Source organism: Mirounga angustirostris, unplaced genomic scaffold (genome assembly GCF_029215605.1).
Source record: "Mirounga angustirostris isolate CCGP_5_RB_7025 unplaced genomic scaffold, mMirAng1.0.hap1 SCAF_7, whole genome shotgun sequence".
Lineage (NCBI taxonomy): Eukaryota > Metazoa > Chordata > Mammalia > Carnivora > Phocidae > Mirounga > Mirounga angustirostris.
Window position 1 is genome coordinate 22,325,352 of NW_026991715.1, and position 18,287 is coordinate 22,343,638.

The 18,287-nt window shown below is 44.1% G+C and overlaps 1 protein-coding gene and 1 long non-coding RNA gene across 6 annotated transcripts in view; one reads left to right on the top strand and one right to left on the bottom strand.

Annotated features, from left to right (window-relative positions):
- The window catches only part of MARCHF3 (membrane associated ring-CH-type finger 3), a 140,144-nt gene that overhangs the window by 96,976 nt on the left and 24,881 nt on the right, over positions 1-18,287 (bottom strand). The gene's annotated exons all lie outside the window — the stretch shown is intronic.
- On the top strand, positions 2,740-5,491 carry LOC135365341 (uncharacterized). 2 transcript variants are annotated; one of them, XR_010412986.1, is made up of 2 exons: positions 2,740-3,445; positions 5,156-5,491. It is a non-coding gene; the product is annotated as an uncharacterized LOC135365341 (long non-coding RNA). The 2 variants fall into 2 exon arrangements; XR_010412985.1 differs by having other exon boundaries at positions 2,740-2,992.

Consider the following 18,287-nt stretch of genomic DNA (forward strand, 5'->3'; position numbering starts at 1 on the left):
GGGATTGAGTTCTAGTTTCAAAGCATTGTGGTCTGAAAATAGGCAGGGAATGATCCCAATCTTTTGGTACCGGTTGAGACCTGATTTATGACCTAGGATGTGGTCGATTCTGGAGAATGTTCCATGGGCAGTAGAGAAGAATGTGTATTCCGTTGCTTTGGGGTGGAATGTTCTGAATATGTCTGTGAAGTCCATTTGGTCCAGTGTGTCATTTAAAGTCTTTATTTCCTTGTTGATCTTTTGCTTAGATGATCTGTCCATTTCAGTGAGGGGGATGTTAAAGTCCCCCACTATTATTGTATTGTTGTTGATGTGTTTCTTTGCTTTTGTTATTAATTGCCTTATATAATTGGCTGCTCCCATGTTAGGGGCATAGATATTTACAATTGTTAGATCTTCTTGTTGGATAGATCCTTTAAGTATGATATAGTGTCCTTCCTCATCTCTTATTACAGTCTTTGGTTTAAAATCTAATTTGTCTGATATAAGGATTGCCACCCCAGCTTTCTTTTGGTGTCCATTAGCATGGTAAATGGTTTTCCACCCCCTCACTTTCAATCTGGGGGTGTCTTTGGGTCTAAAATGAGTCTCTTGCAGACAGCATATCGATGGATCTTGTTTTTTAATCCAGTCTGTTAGCCTGTGTCTTTTGATTGGGGCATTTAGCCCATTTACATTCAAGGTAACTATTGAAAGATAGGAATTTAGTGCCATTATATTGCCTGTAAGGTGACTGTTACCATATATTGTCTGTGTTCCTTTCTGGTCTATGTTGCTTTTAGGGTCTCTCTTTGCTTAGAGGACCCCTTTCAAGATTTCCTGTAGGGCTGGTTTTGTGTTTGCAAATTCCTTTAGTTTTTTTTTGTCCTGGAAACTTTTTATCTCTCCTTCAATTTTCAATGACAGCCTAGCTGGATAGAGTATTCTTGGCTGCATATTTTTCTCATTTAGTGCTCTGAATATATCCTGCCAGTCCTTTCTGGCCTGCCAGGTCTCTGTGGATAGGTCTGTTGCCAATCTAATGTTTCTACCATTGTAGGTTACATATCTCTTCTCCCGAGCTGCTTTCAGGATTTTCTCTTTGTCTGTGAGACTTGTAAGTTTTACTATTAGATGTCGGGGAGTTGACCTATTTTTATTGATTTTGAGAGGGGTTCTCTGTGCTTCCTGGATTTTCATGCCTGTTTCTTTCCCCAAATTAGGGAAGTTCTCTGCTATAATTTGCTCCATTATACCTTCTGCCCCCCTCTCTCTTTCTTCTTCTTCTGGGATCCCAATTATTCTAATGTTGTTTCGTCTTATGGTATCACTTATCTCTCGAATTCTGCCCTCATGATCCAGTAGTTGTTTATCTCTCTTTTTCTCAGCTTCTTTATTTTCCAGCATTTCATCTTCTATATTACTGATTCTCTCTTCTGCCTCATTTATTCTAGCAGTTAGTGCCCCCATTTTTGATTGCACCTCATTAATAGCCTTTTTGATTTCTACTTGGTTGGATTTTAGCTCTTTTACTTCTCCAGAAAGAGTTTCTCTAATAACTTCCATATTTTTTTCAAGCCCAGCTAGTATCTTTAAAGTGATGATTCTGAACTCTAGATCTGACATCGTACTAATGTCCGTATTGAGTAGGTCCCTGGCAGTCGGTACTGCCTCTTGTTCTTTTTGTTGAGGTGATTTTTTCCGTCTCGTCATTTTGTGCAGAGGAGAATAGATTAATGAGAGAACAAAATGCTAGCAGAGTAACCACGTCCCCAGAAAATATACTCTAAACAAATCAGAAAAGACCTGAAGCAGTGGGATAAGAAGGGGAAAGAGAGAAAAAAAAAAAAAAAAAGAAAAAAAAAGAAAAAGATAAAGATAAAAACAACAACAAACAAAACAAAAGAACAACAACAAAAGAAAAACCAGAATGTGATCAAATATGATCTATATGGTATATAGATCAGTGCCACACACTAGATTTGGGGTGTGTTTTGGTCTTTTAGAAGAAAGTGTCTCCCAAAATTTTAAAGAAAGAAAAACTTATATATGTACAAAAATAAGGGTTGATATGATGAAGGGATGGAAAATGACTGTAAAAATGGAAATTATAAAAAATTTTATAAAAGGAATTGATAAGAAGTTGTTTGAAAAAAGAAAGAGGATTTAAAAAAAGAAAAAAGAAAAAGAAAAAAAAAAAGGGAGAGGATGTGATCAGGCAGGGGAATAGAGAACACCATATACTAGAGATTTAGGGTATATTTTAATCTGTTAGAAGAAACTATCTCAAAATTTTAAAGAGAGAACAACTTATATATATAAGCCAAAAATATGGGTAACTACTATGAAGGGATAGAATATGACTCTAAAAATGAAAAATAAAAATGTTTTTTTTTTAAAAAAGGGATTGATAAGATGTTGTTTGAAAAAGGGAAAAAGAATAATTCAAAAAGAAATAAAAAGACAAAAAGACAGTTAAAAAAAAAAATTAACTTTAAAAGACTAAGGAATCATGGTAAAAAAGCCGTGAATTCTATGTGCAGCATTCCCCTAGCGCTGGAGTTCTGCCGTTCTCATTGATCGGTAAACTTGGTCTTGGCTGCCTGTTCTCGCTGATCTTCTGGGGAGGGGCCTGTTGCCGTGGTTTCCAAATGTCTCTGCCGGAGGCGGAATAGCCCCGCCCTTGCCCCCTCCCGGCTAAGTTATCTGCTCGGGTTTGCTCTCCGGGGCTTTTGTTCCCTGCGAGCTTTCCGTCCAGCTTTGGAGGCGGAGAGTGAAAATGGCGGCCTCCCAATCTCCGCCCCAGAGGAGCCGAGAACTCGGGCCCGCTCCTCAGTGAGCCCCCAGAGAAAAGCCGTCAGTCACTCCCGTCTCCCCGGTCTGCAGCTGCACTCCGTGCTCAACCGGCCTGTGACCACGCGTTTCTATCTCTGGCACCGGACCCGGTCTGGAGTCTCCAAACCCAGCAGATCCCTGCGGTGCACTCCCGCGCGGCTCCTCCCGGGGGAGGAAGGTGAGTCTCCCCGGATCGGCCGCTTGTTGGGTCCCTGCTGGAGGAGCAGGGGCCCGACTGGGCCGCGGATCGAGGTTAATGGCAACCCCAGCTGAGAGCCCGCGCCTGGGCTCCGCCTCTGCAGCCGGCTTCCCTGCTGCGTTACCTGGGAGCTCTGCTGCCCTCAGGCACCCCCGGTCTTTCTGTGACCCCGAGGGTCCTGAGACCACACTGTCCCGGAGGGTTCCACCCCCCGCTGAGCCACCAGAGTGACGTCCCTCGGCGGAGCAGACTTTCAAAAGTTCCGATTTTGTGCTCCGCGGCTCTATCACTCGCCAGAAGCGGCCGACGGAGGCCCCTCCCCCGCCGTCTATCCTCCCGAATATCGCCTCGGATTCACTTCTCCGCACGTCCTACCTTCCAGAAAGTGGTCGCTTTTCTGCTGAGACAGCATTCTTGTCTTTAAATACAGTGGTAAGATGGATGCAGATATTTAATGTACTTTGCAAGGCTTTGGGAAATAATACTCAACAGTGTGGTCTTCACACTGAAGGTGCTGTATACATGTTTAGTTTGTAGATAGATCCATGTTCGTGCCTGCACCTGATTTCCCTCCTGCCATACCAGCAAACTGGGACTTTTCCAACCATTTTTCTTTAAACAACAACAAGAGAAAAACATCACATCTGATCTGTAAGCCAACAGTAACAGAGCGCTAAAGTGTGGACAATATAAAATATTATGTTTGGAGTGAAGCTTCGTTCTTCATAGGCTGCCAGGCATGCTCATTTTAATTTTATAAGGAGAACACATTACTTGACTATTATGGTATTTAGAATCCCTATGCTGGAGTGGTCCCAAAGTCTGCCGTGAAATAGCTAAGGCTGCTTCCAAAATGTACTTTCTACTTTTGTTAACACTGTCCTTTCCTTTTTTAAAAAAAAAAAACTTTTTATTTAAATTCAATTTAGTTAACATAGAGTGTATTAGTAGTTTCAGGGGTAGAATGTAGTGATTCATCAGTTGCACATGCAACTTCCCTTTCAAGTCGTCTCTATAGATTGTGCCTTCCTCAGCTTCAGATGACCTCCTCGGATGCTTCAGTACCCAGCTCCAGCATGTTAGGAGGACCACCCATTGATAATGAAACCTGGTGCCACTGTCCAAACATTCATACTGTTCAGGTTTAAAAATTGTGAACAAAAGGGTGCCTAAGTGGCTCAGTCAGTTAAGCATCTGCCTTCGGCTCAGGTCATGATCCCAGGGTCCTGGGATCGAGCCCTATGTCGGGTGCTCTGCTCAGTGGGGAGCCTGCTTCTCCCTCTGGCCCCTCTCCCACTCATGCACGTGTGCGCACGTGCTCTCTCTCTCTCTCTTGCCTTCTCTCTCTCAAATAAATAAATAAAATCTTTTAAAAAATTTAAAAAAATTGTGAACCAAGATCAAATTCCTATTTTAATGCATATCCCAAAGAAAGAACCTGTGTTCGGTTTCTCCTTTTCTATTCCCCCTTTTTAAATTCCTGACTATATAAGAACCTGCAGGTTAAACAGAGGCCAAGTGAGAATGGCTCTCACAGGGAACAAACAGGCAGCAAAGGATCATGAGCTTTTTCTCTCCTGCAAATCAATGTGGTTCTTGAGATGGAGAATCTAATTATCCCTTAAACTGTCTCCCATGTCCTGATCCACAGGGTTTGTTTCTTGTGCCAACAGTTAAGGTAACCTGTGAGGAGAGCTGAACAAAGAGGTGCGTTTTCTCCGCATAAGGGATCAAGGTGCCCACATATTCTCGAGTTAAAGGCTGGATATAATTTGAAATTGGTTTTTTGTTTGGATTTTATTTTTGGTCGAGTAAATAATGACAGTTTGAGTGAGATGTATGTATAGATCCTTATTTTTAAATTGAGATAGAATTCACCTGCTCCACGATTCACCCGTTTAAAATGCATCTTAGTGTATTCACAGAGCTGCGTGCCCATCACGGTAATCAATTTTAGAAACTTGTCATCATTCCCAAAAGAAATTCCATACCCATTAGCAGCCACTCCCCACTCCTCTCTTCCCAAGCTCCCTGGAAACTACAAATCTGTTTTCTGTCGCGATGGGTTTGTCTGTTGTTGACGTTTTAGATCGATGGTATCATGCAACATGTGGCCTTTTCTGTCGTTTTTTTTTTACTTAGCATATTTTCAGGAGAGAGATACATGTCACAGACACATGCACAAGAGCACGGTCTGAATGCTCTGGAAGGACCTGGACAGCACTCTACTTGCTATTTGCTTTCTCACCTTCTTCAGGGAGTTCACATCACATCTCGATGCATTTGGGAAACGGAGCAAGGCCTGCTGTGTCTCTGACAAATCTTCACTTGCCCATGGACGGCTCCATGTCAAATTCTTACAAGACTTCAAACTCAACGTGTGCAACATGATCTCCACAGTACCCCTTTCCGACTATAATATTTTTGTTACTTTTATACTATTTTGTCACTTTTGTTAATGATAAAACCTTCTGCCCGCAGTGACTTTGAAACCTAGTCATTCTTCCCTCATACAAGTTTCATTCCTCCGCCGCTGTGCTAGACGCGGGTTCTGCCCATTCTGCCCCCGCGGGCCACCTGCTGCTGCACCCTCGGGGACGCTCCCTGGCCCAGGCCCCCATCACAGCCTGCCGGCTCCAGTCTCTCCTGCACCACGGCTGAGCCCCAAGCTGAATGAACGTGAATGGCCCTGTCTTGAGGCAGCGATGGGAAAAGAGGAGCAGGGGGAGCTGTTGGTTGGCTCGGACCCATGCTCATCCCAGGATAATGGAGGGATAGTCTGTCTTCTTCGTGCTGGAGGGGGAGCCGAGTGCTTGGTAGCTCTTCCCTAGGTGGCCTGGGCTGCACCTGAAGAGGTTCTGACTGACTCATTTTCCAGTCCCCCAGCTGCTCCTAATGTATAGTTCTGGGGTCTAACACATTGCAGCAATGGCATCGTGTAGGAGGACAAGCAAGGGCTCTCACGTCAAGAGACCTGGCTTCCAACTGTGATCTACCAAAGGTTAGCTGAGGTACCTAGAGCATCTTAACGGTCTACCCTCGATTTTGTCATCTGTCACATGGGCTAAATACACCTTCATGGAAATGTTCTGAATGTTAATTAATTCAGATGTGAAGTATAAAGTAGAATGTCTGGCACAGAGAAGTCGCTCAGAGAGTAGGGGTTGGCATGGGATATACATGCCCTGTTCTGAATTGTCTTTGTCGCATCCCTAATATGGCTGGGCAACAACAGAGAACCAATTTGTTTGAGTCCTTTGGTGAAAGGCAAAATGACTCAGCTGGCTGAGGGAACTCTGGACCTTACAACTAATTCTGACACAGGCGTACAGGTAGACCTCAACATTTTGTGCTGTTGTAGTTTCTTGAAATGTAGGAAGGACTGGTGGTGCACACAGTGTGGTGTGTGGAGGGCCAATGGGTCAGAAGCTGGGAGAACTCAATGTGCTGTATGATTGGGAAGAAACTTCGCCTGTATCCACATGGGCTCAGCCTGTTGTTGCCACCCTGTTCACACAGTCAGCTAGACCCTAACCGGAATGTTTTCTCCTCCCCAACTCTTTGGGTAGATTAAACTGAGATACCTGGTAGCCACGGGCTCTGAAATACTTTTGCAAAGTCTCATCGACAATTCTTAGCTATGAAAAAGGCTACTTGTGGAGTTAGCTCTGCACACCTTCATTATCTCCCCTCTGCAGGAGGAGCCTCGGATTAGGAACCATGTAGAAGAGTCACAGAGCTGGATCGCACATACACTGCCCAGCAGTTCCTCCAAGCCCCCAAAGGGAGTTAACTCTGGCTTCCCAAAAGAGAGCTGCTTGTTTTCTAGTAACAAAGTGACAGATGATCCCTTCTGAAAAGCTGGCCTCAGGACAGGAGGGGAGGGGGGTAGGCAAGAGATCTGGCAGGGCCCTGGTGTGTCCCCATCCCTATCTGAGGACAGGAACCAGCCCTCTGCCCATGACCAGGCTTTCTTTTGAGTCTGTGAGGCCACAGGCCGGTCACTTGCTCAGCTCAGGATTGTGTATCAGAAACAGCGACGCAGCAGCTCAGAACTCTGACTTAGGGCAGGGATCTAAATATGGCAGGGCTCGAATTCTCTCTTTCTGGTATCAGCAAAGACTATCGGAAGTGTCAGCAGGCTGAGCATGCAGACCTCGTGGAGGAGCTAACTTTGGACTTGGAACAGCAGTTTCCTCGGGGCCCCAAATCCACCCTCGCTGCCAACTTGATTTATGACACCGGGGTCAGCCCACTGAAGCTCATACAGCCAAGGAGCTGTGTCCCTCCAACTTCCTTTCCAACTGGGCCCTCTCTGCATCTCAGACACCTCATGGGCAGCAAATCAGAAGAAGCACAGGATGCAAGGGCTCTTAGAAGATGCCTAAACCAAAGCAATGACCCAAACCAAAAGAAAGCCCTGAAAATCTATGGGACTTTACCTTTCTCCTATCTTTTATCTATGTCCAGCTTCCTTTATGGTTCTCATTTTTAATCAGTATTGGCTAATTCTTCCCAATTCTAACACTGAAAAGTTGATCAGAACATGTGACACCTGCTATCGTACCACAAAGAGAGAGTCAGAAGTTATCAAGGTGGGGTCGAAGCAGGGTAAAACCTGTTTGTGAACTACAACAAGTGACTCTGGATGGAACTCTATCATGTTAGTGTGGGGCCTTGCAGTTCTGGGGGGTTGGGAAGGAAGAAAATGCGAGGGTTTCTCAGGCCATGGGGATGCTACTGGTCATTTGAGTGACGCAGTTCCCTAAGAAGGGAATGTGTCACCTTCTAAGGAGGGCGGTGGCTCTGGGATGGGCAGGTGCACTGATGCAGGCGCAGGAGGTAGAGAAAACCCAGTGATTCTCTATATTCAAAAAAGAGGTTCTAGAATAGACCAAACTAGAGTAAAGTTGCTTGGGAAATAAACGGGACAGGAACACCTTCTATGCCGAGAGGAGCAACACCGGCCCAGCAGGGGTTAGGTCCAGCCGAGGGGCAGCAGGCTGGGGAGAAAGTGCAGGAGGCAGAGCCGAGCGGATGGGGGAGGCTGACGGGGGAACCAGAGGGGACACAACTGCTGCTCCAGGGCCTGCAGGTTCATTGCCAGAGCCCAGGCCAGACCTCAAGGGGAGAGAGAAGCAGCCAGCAGAAACACAGGCCTTCTCAGAGCCAGTCAAGGTGCTTAAACATTTTGGCGTCATGGGTCCGTTTTAAGATCTGAGGAAAACTGTAGAGCTACTCCCCAAGAAAACACACTTCTGCTCACACGATCCCACCTCCCCTTCCGGGCTTTCACAGGTCCCTGCAGGCCACGTCCCAGACTGGGGGTGATGAAGCCCCAGCCCAAAGGATGCCCCTCTGCCCTGAATGAAGAGGAATGACAGCAGGAAACACTTGCAGGATTGTTTAATCCTTTAAACCTCTGGCTAACTAAGTCGAATAATACGAGAGCTGGCCTGAAACTGGTCTGAATAACACATAATTTGCAGCAAAGATGAGTTAGGCACTTAAGCTTTCAGGGCATGTGAGAGTCCAGTGGAAAGGTGGGGACTGGGAGGGCGGGAGAGAGGGCCCAGAGGCAGCCCTGGGAAAAAGAGGAAGAAAGAAAAATGGGGAAACCAAAGGTAGGGAGGGTTTGGCAAGGAAACTGTCCTCCTTGGCACCCCCAGCTGGTGGCAGGAGGATGTTCAAAACAATGGGGAATGGCTCTGGGTAATGGGGCTTTGCTCTTGGGGACCACCCTTGGCTTTTGTCATATGCATTTCGTACTAAAAATTAAGATACATGGTATTTCTTTAAAAAAAAAAAAAGAAAAATATGTATTTGTAATAGCGAGTCTGTACTTAGATTGTAATGATGCCTTTTTTTTTTTTTTTTACAAGGCATTGTTACTTTTCATCTAATCATTTCATTAAGCCACAACCTGATTTCTGAAAAGATGCGTTTTGGGAGGTATGGGGGGAAAAGTGTTGCAGCTCCGTTTGCTATTAGTGAATTATGTGATAGGTTTAATCCAGTGTTTTTTATATTAATACTAGAGCATGCCTTTTTTGTATGGATGAGTTTTCAGTGGTGGAAGGAAGGCTCTAATTCTGAAAATACACAGCGGTTTTTCTTTTTTTTTTTTTTTTAAAGATTTAATTAATTTATTTTAGAGAGAGAGAATGCACGAGCAGGGGGTTGGGGCAGAGGGAGAGGGAGAGAGAGAGAGAGTACCCCAAGCCGACTCCCAGTGAGTGAGGAGACAAACACAGGGCTCAACCCCACACCCCACGCCCCTGAGATTGTGACCTGAGCCGAAATCAAGAGTCCGATGCTCACCTGACTGAACAACCCAGGTGCCCCTGATTCTTTTTTTTTGATGGAAGTGTAGTTGACATACATACAGTATTATATTAGTTTCAGCTGTACAACATAGTGATTCAACATTTACATACATGAGGAAATGACCACCACTAGCTACCATCGGTCATCATACAAAGTTGTTACAATAGTATTAACTATATTCCCTATGCTGTACTGTCCTTATGTCTTATTTATCAGTGGTCTTGGATTCAGCTTTGCTGGGAGAGACCCTAATCTTGAGAGCATTTTTTGTGGATGACTCTGGCCCATGGGTACAGAAGACACAAGGAGATAGCAAGGTAGACTGACTGTTTAAGGAAACCTACCTTCTTATAAAGAAAGGGATCATTTAGAGCACTAGCAGAACATGCCCTGAATGTGAGTCCACTGCAAGCATGTCTAACGGTAGTAGGATTTATAGAAATATGCTCACAGCGTAACGTTCCACAAGGATATGTACAGCATACTGTGGTATATGCAAAATAAGGAGCACAGAATTAGGAGTCAGAAGAACTAGAATCAGGCAGTTTCAGAAACTGTAAGGCACATGGTCTTGGCAAATTATTTACCATTTCAGACAGAGCCCAAGGATCCTCCCTATAAAATGAGACTTAAAAGTGCCTGCTACCTACCTAACCTGACACGTGGTATCAAATGTGAGGGGTGAATGAAATGTCAGAAATTAAAGCATTTGAAATCTCTAAAGGACCATATTAAGTTATACCATTATTATATAAAGCTAACTAATTTTTTGAAAACTTAAGCATATCTAAAAAAAAATTTTTTGAGCACCTACTTTAGACAAAGCACCATTCTAGGTGTTGTGAATTACAGAGGTGAATAAGCCCTTCAAAGAGCTTTGTTTGTGATTTTGAAAATTAAAGGGTCAGATTGAAAGCTGAGAACTCAAAAGATTTTTCAAATATTCGAAGTTGGATGGATCTATATGCAAACAGAAAGATAAACAATTTCATTTAGATAGGTCCTTTTAAATAAAATGAATATTTGAAAAATTCTAAAATAAGTACAATGCAGTAGATACCTAAGAATCAATATTGGTAAACCTGTCTTGAGCAATATGTAAAGTAAATAAATTTGAGCTGAATCATGTGATGCTTTTTTTGGTTTTTAATCTCCAAAGGCTTGCTGACCTCTGCTGACATGCCATTATTTAGGAGGGGCACTTGCATTAGTAGTCAGGTTCTCTTTACAAACAGAAGACGGTAGGATACATATAAGCACGTGTGTCCTTAGACTCTAATAAAATGATAACAGAAGGGGAAGGATGCAACAGGGATGCAACTGGGAAAGGGACATCAGGGAAAGAAGAAAGATTTCAACAAATGTCTGGAGGTCAAAGAGAGGCTGGCAAAGAGCAGAGCCGATGATGGTTAGTTTTAGGTTCAACTTAGGTAGGGTAGGACGCCCAGCTGTCTGGGTAAACGCTAGTCTAGACGTTTCTGTGAAGGTATTTTTTGTAGATGGCATTAACATTTACAATCATTTGACTTTAAGTAATGGAGATTACCCTCCATAATGCGAAGGGGGGTGTGTGTGTGTGTGTGTGCGTGCGCACATGCGTGCATCTTAATCCAATCAGTTAAAGGCTTCCATGGCAAAAACTAAGGTTTCCCAGAGAAGGAATTCTGCCTCAAGATGGTAACACAGAAATCCTGCCTGAGTTTCCAGCCTGCTGGCCTGCCCTGTGGATTTAGGACGCCAAAGACTGCAACATCATCTCTTATCTGAATTTCTTTTTTTTTTTAAGACTTTATTTTATTTATTTATTTGAGAGAGAGAGAATGAGAGACAGAGAGCATGAGAGGGAGGAGGGTCAGAGGGAGAAGCAGACTCCCTGCCGAGCAGGGAGCCCGATGCGGGACTCGATCCCGGGACTCCAGGATCATGACCTGAGCCGAAGGCAGTCGCTTAACCAACTGAGCCACCCAGGCGCCCTCTTATCTGAATTTCTAGCCTGTCTGCTGATCTATGGATTTTGGACTTTCCAGCCCCCACAATCATGCAAGCCAATTGCTTAAAATAAATCTCTCTATCTCTGTCTCTCTAACTGTATCTGTGTCTGTATCTGATTTTGTATCTATCATCTCTTGTCTCTCTCTCTCTGGTTCCGTTCCTCTGGAGAAGAACCCTGGATGATAGACAATGAGAAGAGCCTAGAACATGTAGGAGAAAACTCTGGGAAGGTGGTAGGGTGGGAGGGAGTGAGCAGCCTGGCAGCTCACGGGCTCACTGGGCAGCTGCCGGACTGGTACATGCAAAGGAGAGCTGTTCCCTCAAGTCTTCCTAAGGTTCACTGAGCCTGCAGACACTCCTCACGCTCCTCTGCATCCCCTGCCTTAGGTCCATGCACTGTGCCAGAAACCCAGAATTTTACTTTCCCAAGTCAAATTGTACTCTCTGTAAGATAGTAACATTAGGGGAAGCTGGGTGAGGCATATATACAGAGAGTATATTTTTTGGGTAACTTTTGTCTAAGTCTAAAATTAGTTCAAAATAAACCATTTAAAAAAAAACATTTAAAAGAACTAGATAGAATATGTGCCACACAGTAGAGTAAAATCTTGTCCTCGGGCATTTTAAGCACTGCCCCCCCCCCCCCCCCCCCCCGCAAAAAAACTCCTAACTCAAATCTAGCGCCTTCTCAGTGTTGTTTCTGGCTGGGGATGGGGGGGAGTAACATGGCTTTTCAATTTAATCATTTCTGACACTATTTTATTTTTTAACTGGTACACACATCATTTTCACAAAAACTTAGAAGGGTTTGTTTACTTAGACACGAAGAGGAGATTTTTTTTTTTTAAATGGAGTTAACTCTCCCTCCCCCGCTCATGCGCACACACTCTCTCTGTCTCTGTCTCTGCCTAAATAAAATTAAAAAAAAAAAAAGAAAGCAAAGGAAGTTTCTAAAAACAATTTAGTAACCCCTTACCCTCCCTAGATGCTATGGATCTTGTCAGCGGATGAGTGTAAATATCAGCGTACAAATGGACCAAACGCTTCATTATTTGGGGTACACATTCATCTTGAGCACTTCCCTTGGCTGAGGAGTGAGATTTGTGTAGTACTCAGTCTTACTGTGCTCTAGCAAACAATAAATTGTAATACACATAGAGGAAATAAATGTTTTACTGACAGCACCAGTGTGAATATATTAATCACAATACGTAAAGCACATCAGTGATGATTGTGAACAGGTTCCTATTATGCTCTGATCCTTGGTGTCTTCTGCAATAATATCAACTCAGTAAGAATGAAATTTAGCAGCATGACGTTGTCTTCTATTACAGCGTTTTCTCCTCCCTACATTCATTATCACTGTATTCTTTTCCTCGGCAAATGTATTCCACGGCCCGAGAAAATGTCTAGCATTGTGAACTCGCCATATGCCTAGCAAGCAAGAGTCCCCAAAGATAGTTCTATGTACTTGCTGCCTCTGGGAATCGACATGCAGGGACTGCCAACTGGGTCTTCTTCAGGCCATGTGGAAAATACAAAGTTGAACAAGTCGCTCTGGCTACAAATGCTGACAGCTCTGGGGAAGCAATTTACTGGACAATATGAGGGAAAGCCATCCTGTGCGTTTAGTTAATGCCAAGTGATCAGTCACAAAACTGCTGGGTGCCCCCAGGGTATATGGCACAATCCAAACCTGTGATGGTCTCCCCCACCCATCCCAGCTTCTCTTCTTCTCTCACATTCTGATAACTCAGCTCTAAAAAGTTCACCTGCAGTCAAATCTGTAGCTGGAAACAAAACAGACCTCTTCCCCTCCAAACCACCAGCATCCTCTTTATTGAATTTTACCATTGTGTCCAAACTAGTATCCATGAGAAGAATGTCACATTAGCCTGATGGAACACAAGACCTGCCTGCCTAATGATGCTGTAGAGCCTTCCCCGGTACCTCCCAGGACACGTGCTCAGGGAAGGAGGGGGCGCTTGTAGCTCTGTGGCTGATAAGCACAAAATGGACATTTCCCTAAAGCAACATCAGACAGAAAATCATCATTTTCCATTTACTTACTCTCCCTCCTCCTTCCTATTTTGTTAAAATGGAGTTGTGGGTAAAGTACAAAAGCTCCACGGAGTTGAGTGCCCTTGGCTCAAAGTTTTCCTTAGTCAGGAACACTCAGTGAATTCCTACCTAAACACTGCGAGCAACTGGTTCTTGGAGGTTACTGGCTGGATTTGCAGGTCAGGGCGCCTCTACGGTTACCATGGAACTCTGAAGGTTACCAAAGGGCATCGGAGATTCCACGAGTCACTGATTTTGTTCCTTCCTGTTTCTGATGCCAGCTGATTCTAAAGCCAACTACCATGACCCACAATAGGCCACAGGAGGACCAGGCCTCCAACCCAAATAGCCTTTGAACTGATTTTCCTGTTGAACACAAAGGTGTCGACCGCAGCAAAAGCCAGAAAGCACTCAGACACATCTCTCCTGCATTAGGGCTGGGGCTCCAGGGCCAGTAGTGGAGACCAAACTCATAACCCCCTGTCGCAACCAAACAAAAGCTAGATGATAAGAAGCCTTGCTTGCAAAATGCCGCCAGTGGTCAGAATCGGAAAGCAAGTGGGTGAGTAGGTAAAAGAAATCAGTTACTAGGCAATTGAGAGTTTGTCTAAAGCTTGGAACTGTCCCACTTAAAAGATGTGCCATTTTCAGGCTCCTAGGACTCGACATGACCCAATGCCATCAGCACCACGACACCGGTGGCTGCCTGGGGGCTGAGAAATGACTCAGTGGCCCAGGGATTTTCTGAGCTTATCTGCAAAGCTACTCTAATCTCCCCTCAGTATCAGGGCAGAGTCTTGCCAAGCAGCCAAATGCTCACTTTAATCATTTTTAGTTAAAGGAAGAAAGAAATAGAAGTTCTGTATATAAATAAAAAGCTCAACCCATGGAGATGGGGTCCACATCCCTGTTCCATTTTTCTCATTTCCTCTTGGTGCACCAACAGCTGAGGCAGAGGAAGCAAAAGGACACCTCAGGGGACTTTCAATCTACCTGAAATCTATAATCCTATTGAAATGATCTAAAATGGTGTGCATGTAACCTCAAACATTGACCTCTCTCGGTGACTATGATGGGAGTGCAAAATAGAACAGCCACTTTGAAAAATGATTCAGCAGTTTCTTAGAAGAATTAAACATAAACCGCAATCCCATGCTTAGGTATTTGGGTAAGATAGATGAAAACACATATTCCCCCCCACACACAAAAAATGGTATGTGAATGTTTACGGTGACTTTATTCATAATGACCCCAATCTGGAAATAACACTGGTATCTTCCACTAGGTGAAGAGATACTGTAGTACATCCATACAATGAAATCCTACTGAGCAATAAAAAGGAACTAGCCGCTGACACACAGAACAACATAGATGGATCTCAAGGGTATTATGCTGAGTAAAAGAAATCAGACTCAACAGCCTTTGTGCTGTATGATTTCATTTATATAACATCCTGGAAAAGGCAAAACTGTAGGGTCAGAAAACAGGCCAGTGGTGGCCAGGGGCTGGGGCTGGAAGGGAGAGTTGACTTCAAGAGGGCATGAAAGAAATTTTGGGGACAATGACACCATTCTGTATCTTGGTACACTAAAAAAGGGTGAATTTAGTTCAAGTTATACCTCAATAAACCCAACCTGAAAATAAAATCTCAGCATAAAGTACTCAATGATGAAGAAAGGCAGACTTCAGAAGAACTGATTAACTTCCCACCTCCATCAAGATCTGGAGGCCTTCTCCCAAGCTGGGTCTGGTAGGGCTCAGAAGCCAGCCACTCAGTTACCTTTGGACACACAGTTTAAATAAAGCACTAATACATAAATCAATACGGCCACTGCGCCAGCATGCTACCTCAAGTGAGGTTACTCATTTAGGATGTTTTCCAGCCTGCTTCTTAATGAGAGAGCTTCTCACATTCTGACTTTAAGGTGCTGCTTATTTTGTGGGGTGGTGCCTTGCTTCTCCTTGAGTTCTAACTGCTTGGATGCCCCAGGTTACATAGTCATTGGAGTCAAACAGTTATTTCACACTGAGAATTCAAGCCTGCCCTGTGTTGTGTTTTCTATAAATGAAGAAATAAGTGAAAAAATAAATGAATAAATGAAGCAAATTAATCTTAAATAGCCCAACTGGACATAACAAAGAGAAAGAAGGGACTTGCCTAATTCAGTGATACTCTTTCAGATTCCGTATACAAAATTATTTTTGGCAGAAAAAATGTTCACATCCTGTACACTCAAAGGTTTTTGCTTAATTTTCCAGTGGATGCCATGACTGTAATATAATATACTACCTCTATTTTCAGTGGTTGTGATTTGAAGCTAGGCTGTATTTCTCCCCTGTCCTTCTCCCCATAGAAAGATTTATTGAGAATCCACTATATGGAAATAAATGCTAAGGGCAGATGGAATGAGAAGCTCAAAGATGGAGCCTTTGGGCAGCCCTGCTAGAGTGACTCAAATACCTCCAGGGGAAGGCGAAGTGTGATGTGTGATCAACAGAGGCAGAAATATGGTGCTTACGCAGCAAGGGGGAAGGGAAACTGGATCCGTCAGGGAAGGTGGGATTCGAGCCCCTGAAGGATGAAGAAGCTGTGGGACTGCAGATCTTCCAGGCTGAGGAACAACTTGCATAAGGGCCTTGTGGGTGCAGATATGCTTAAGCCAGTTTTCATCTGGCATCCTGGAGCCTGAAAACCATGGGTATTAAATTGGGGGAGGGAGTAGGGAACTTCACTGTCTAGAGGCTTCGGGCCTTTCTATTCTCCAAAAGTCCCCCTGCTCCCTATTCTCTCACACGCTAGAGGGCCACATGTTTCAGTCATCTATCTTGTCCATGAAGCCACTTCAGTGGGGACCCTGATCGCTTATGGTTGATTACTGTATTGGGTTATGAGAGTCAAGTGGGGAAAACAACAGGAAAGGGACAGGAGGGCATGCTGGTGGTGGCTTTAAAAGGAGTTAGAGTAGTTGCTCCTCTCCAGTGGGTATGGATCTAGGATCTTTAATCACCTCAGGGAGCAACATTCGCAAAAACACTGATAATGAATGCATGAGAACTTTCATTGTGGCATTATCATTACCAATAACGGAAGGGTAATCATCCAAATGTTCATCAACAGGAAAACACTGTCCTCTTAGCAAGTGTGGGAATGGGAGTAAGAAGAGAATATCCTCCCTAATCAATAAGCTTGCTATTTCTCACCACCACTGGTTCCCAAAATGAAAGGGCCAGGGGCCTGAGGGCAGTCTTGCCTGTGGATTCAGATCCTGTTTTCTTTCTGAGAGAAACAGTAGAATAAACTATTTAGTTTATTTTCCTAAATGCTAGTTTACCCAAAATGACTGGACACCCTATTTTTAGTAAGATTATCCCTTTTTCATATCTCTTCCTTCTCTCTTGAGAAACTGTTAGATCAGCAATAACTCTCTGCACCCATTTAGTACATCTGGTCAACCCAGGTTTGACTGCTACCATTCTTGAGGAATGACCCATACATAGCAAAGAAACATGGCTAGTTACTTTAGAAAATGATCAAAATCAATAATCAGCTGACTGTTTATCATTAGCAAGAAGACACTGAAGCACTTTAGTCCAGAACCCACTGGAGGCTATTGGCAAACTAAGAACAACTGAAACAATATTAAGAGGAAAAAAGAAAATTCGCCTATTCCCAAAAACTCTCCTGACTGCCATCATAATCTCTTCCATGGCAGGAAATAATATATCCCACAACATGGGAATTCTTGGGTCTGGATGGGTTTCTTTTCTTTTACTTGGTGTAGCCCACAAAGTAAGTTGCAAAACTTGATGGGCAAGGGAAGGAAGGGGGGGGGATCATGAAAGTGGAAAAGAAGCAGCTTCCAAGTAGCCCAGGTGGAAACCAGTGAGTTGTAAAACCAGGAATCTATCAGGCCCTGCTGCTGATCAGAAAACCGAAAGCACTAACTTGTGGCGGGCCAGAATTCTGCTCCAGTAGCTGAGGGCAAAGCCCATGGTTCCTGTTCCCTGCTGCAAGCCGCTCCGTGACTTTCTTCAACTGTAGAATGTCCTCCAGCTTGGATCAGGGGCGAAACCAGAGCAGCTACCCTAAATGGGCACTTGGCTTCGCACCCACATGCTTGTTTCTTGACTTGGCTCTCAGCAGACTCAGTGCAAACACTCAGCGTTCCATGGCTGAGGCCACACACGGAAGCCATCAGGTGGGGATAGCTGCAAATGTACTTTCACACACTGGGGAGAAGAGGGGGAAGGTCAAGAACAGGGTGGGGGAGGGGGAGCTTCACGAACGCCTTAAAATCCATGCCAGGAGGAAACGAACTGGTATTTCCATGGATATCAACCTGAGAAAAGCTGTCTTTTGAACAAAAGTCTCCCTCGTTCCCCTGCACCACTCCTTCCTCGCCAATCCCAGGCCGTGCCAAAACAAACTGAAAAGCTATTAAGATTTGTGGTCAAAAGAACAAGCTCCAAAATCTTTGTGGATGTTACCTAAAGAGGCTCCACAGTGACAGACTGAAGTAGAAAACTAAGAACTGAAAGATGAGTACCACATGCCATAAGACATCAGGAGGAAAAAAAAAAAACCCAGAGAAGTTTCCAGAAAGTACCCTCTCAGCAACCCCTCTGAAGGAGAACTAGCATATTAAACTTTCCACATAATTGCTTTTCAAGTCTGTCTCCCAAATAATCCCTCAGTGAATACCTAAGTCAGCAAAACAACTGGAGTTTTTGTATTGATCGTGTAATACTGACAGGTCTGTGAGCTATAGGCCTTCGTGGGGGCAAACCCATAAAGTATTGCCAGTTGGGATGAGAAGTTTTTAGCTAATATAGATGATGTGGAAAATGGGTCCATTTTCCTTCTTTTTCCAGATGGCAGACTTTTTTTTTTTTC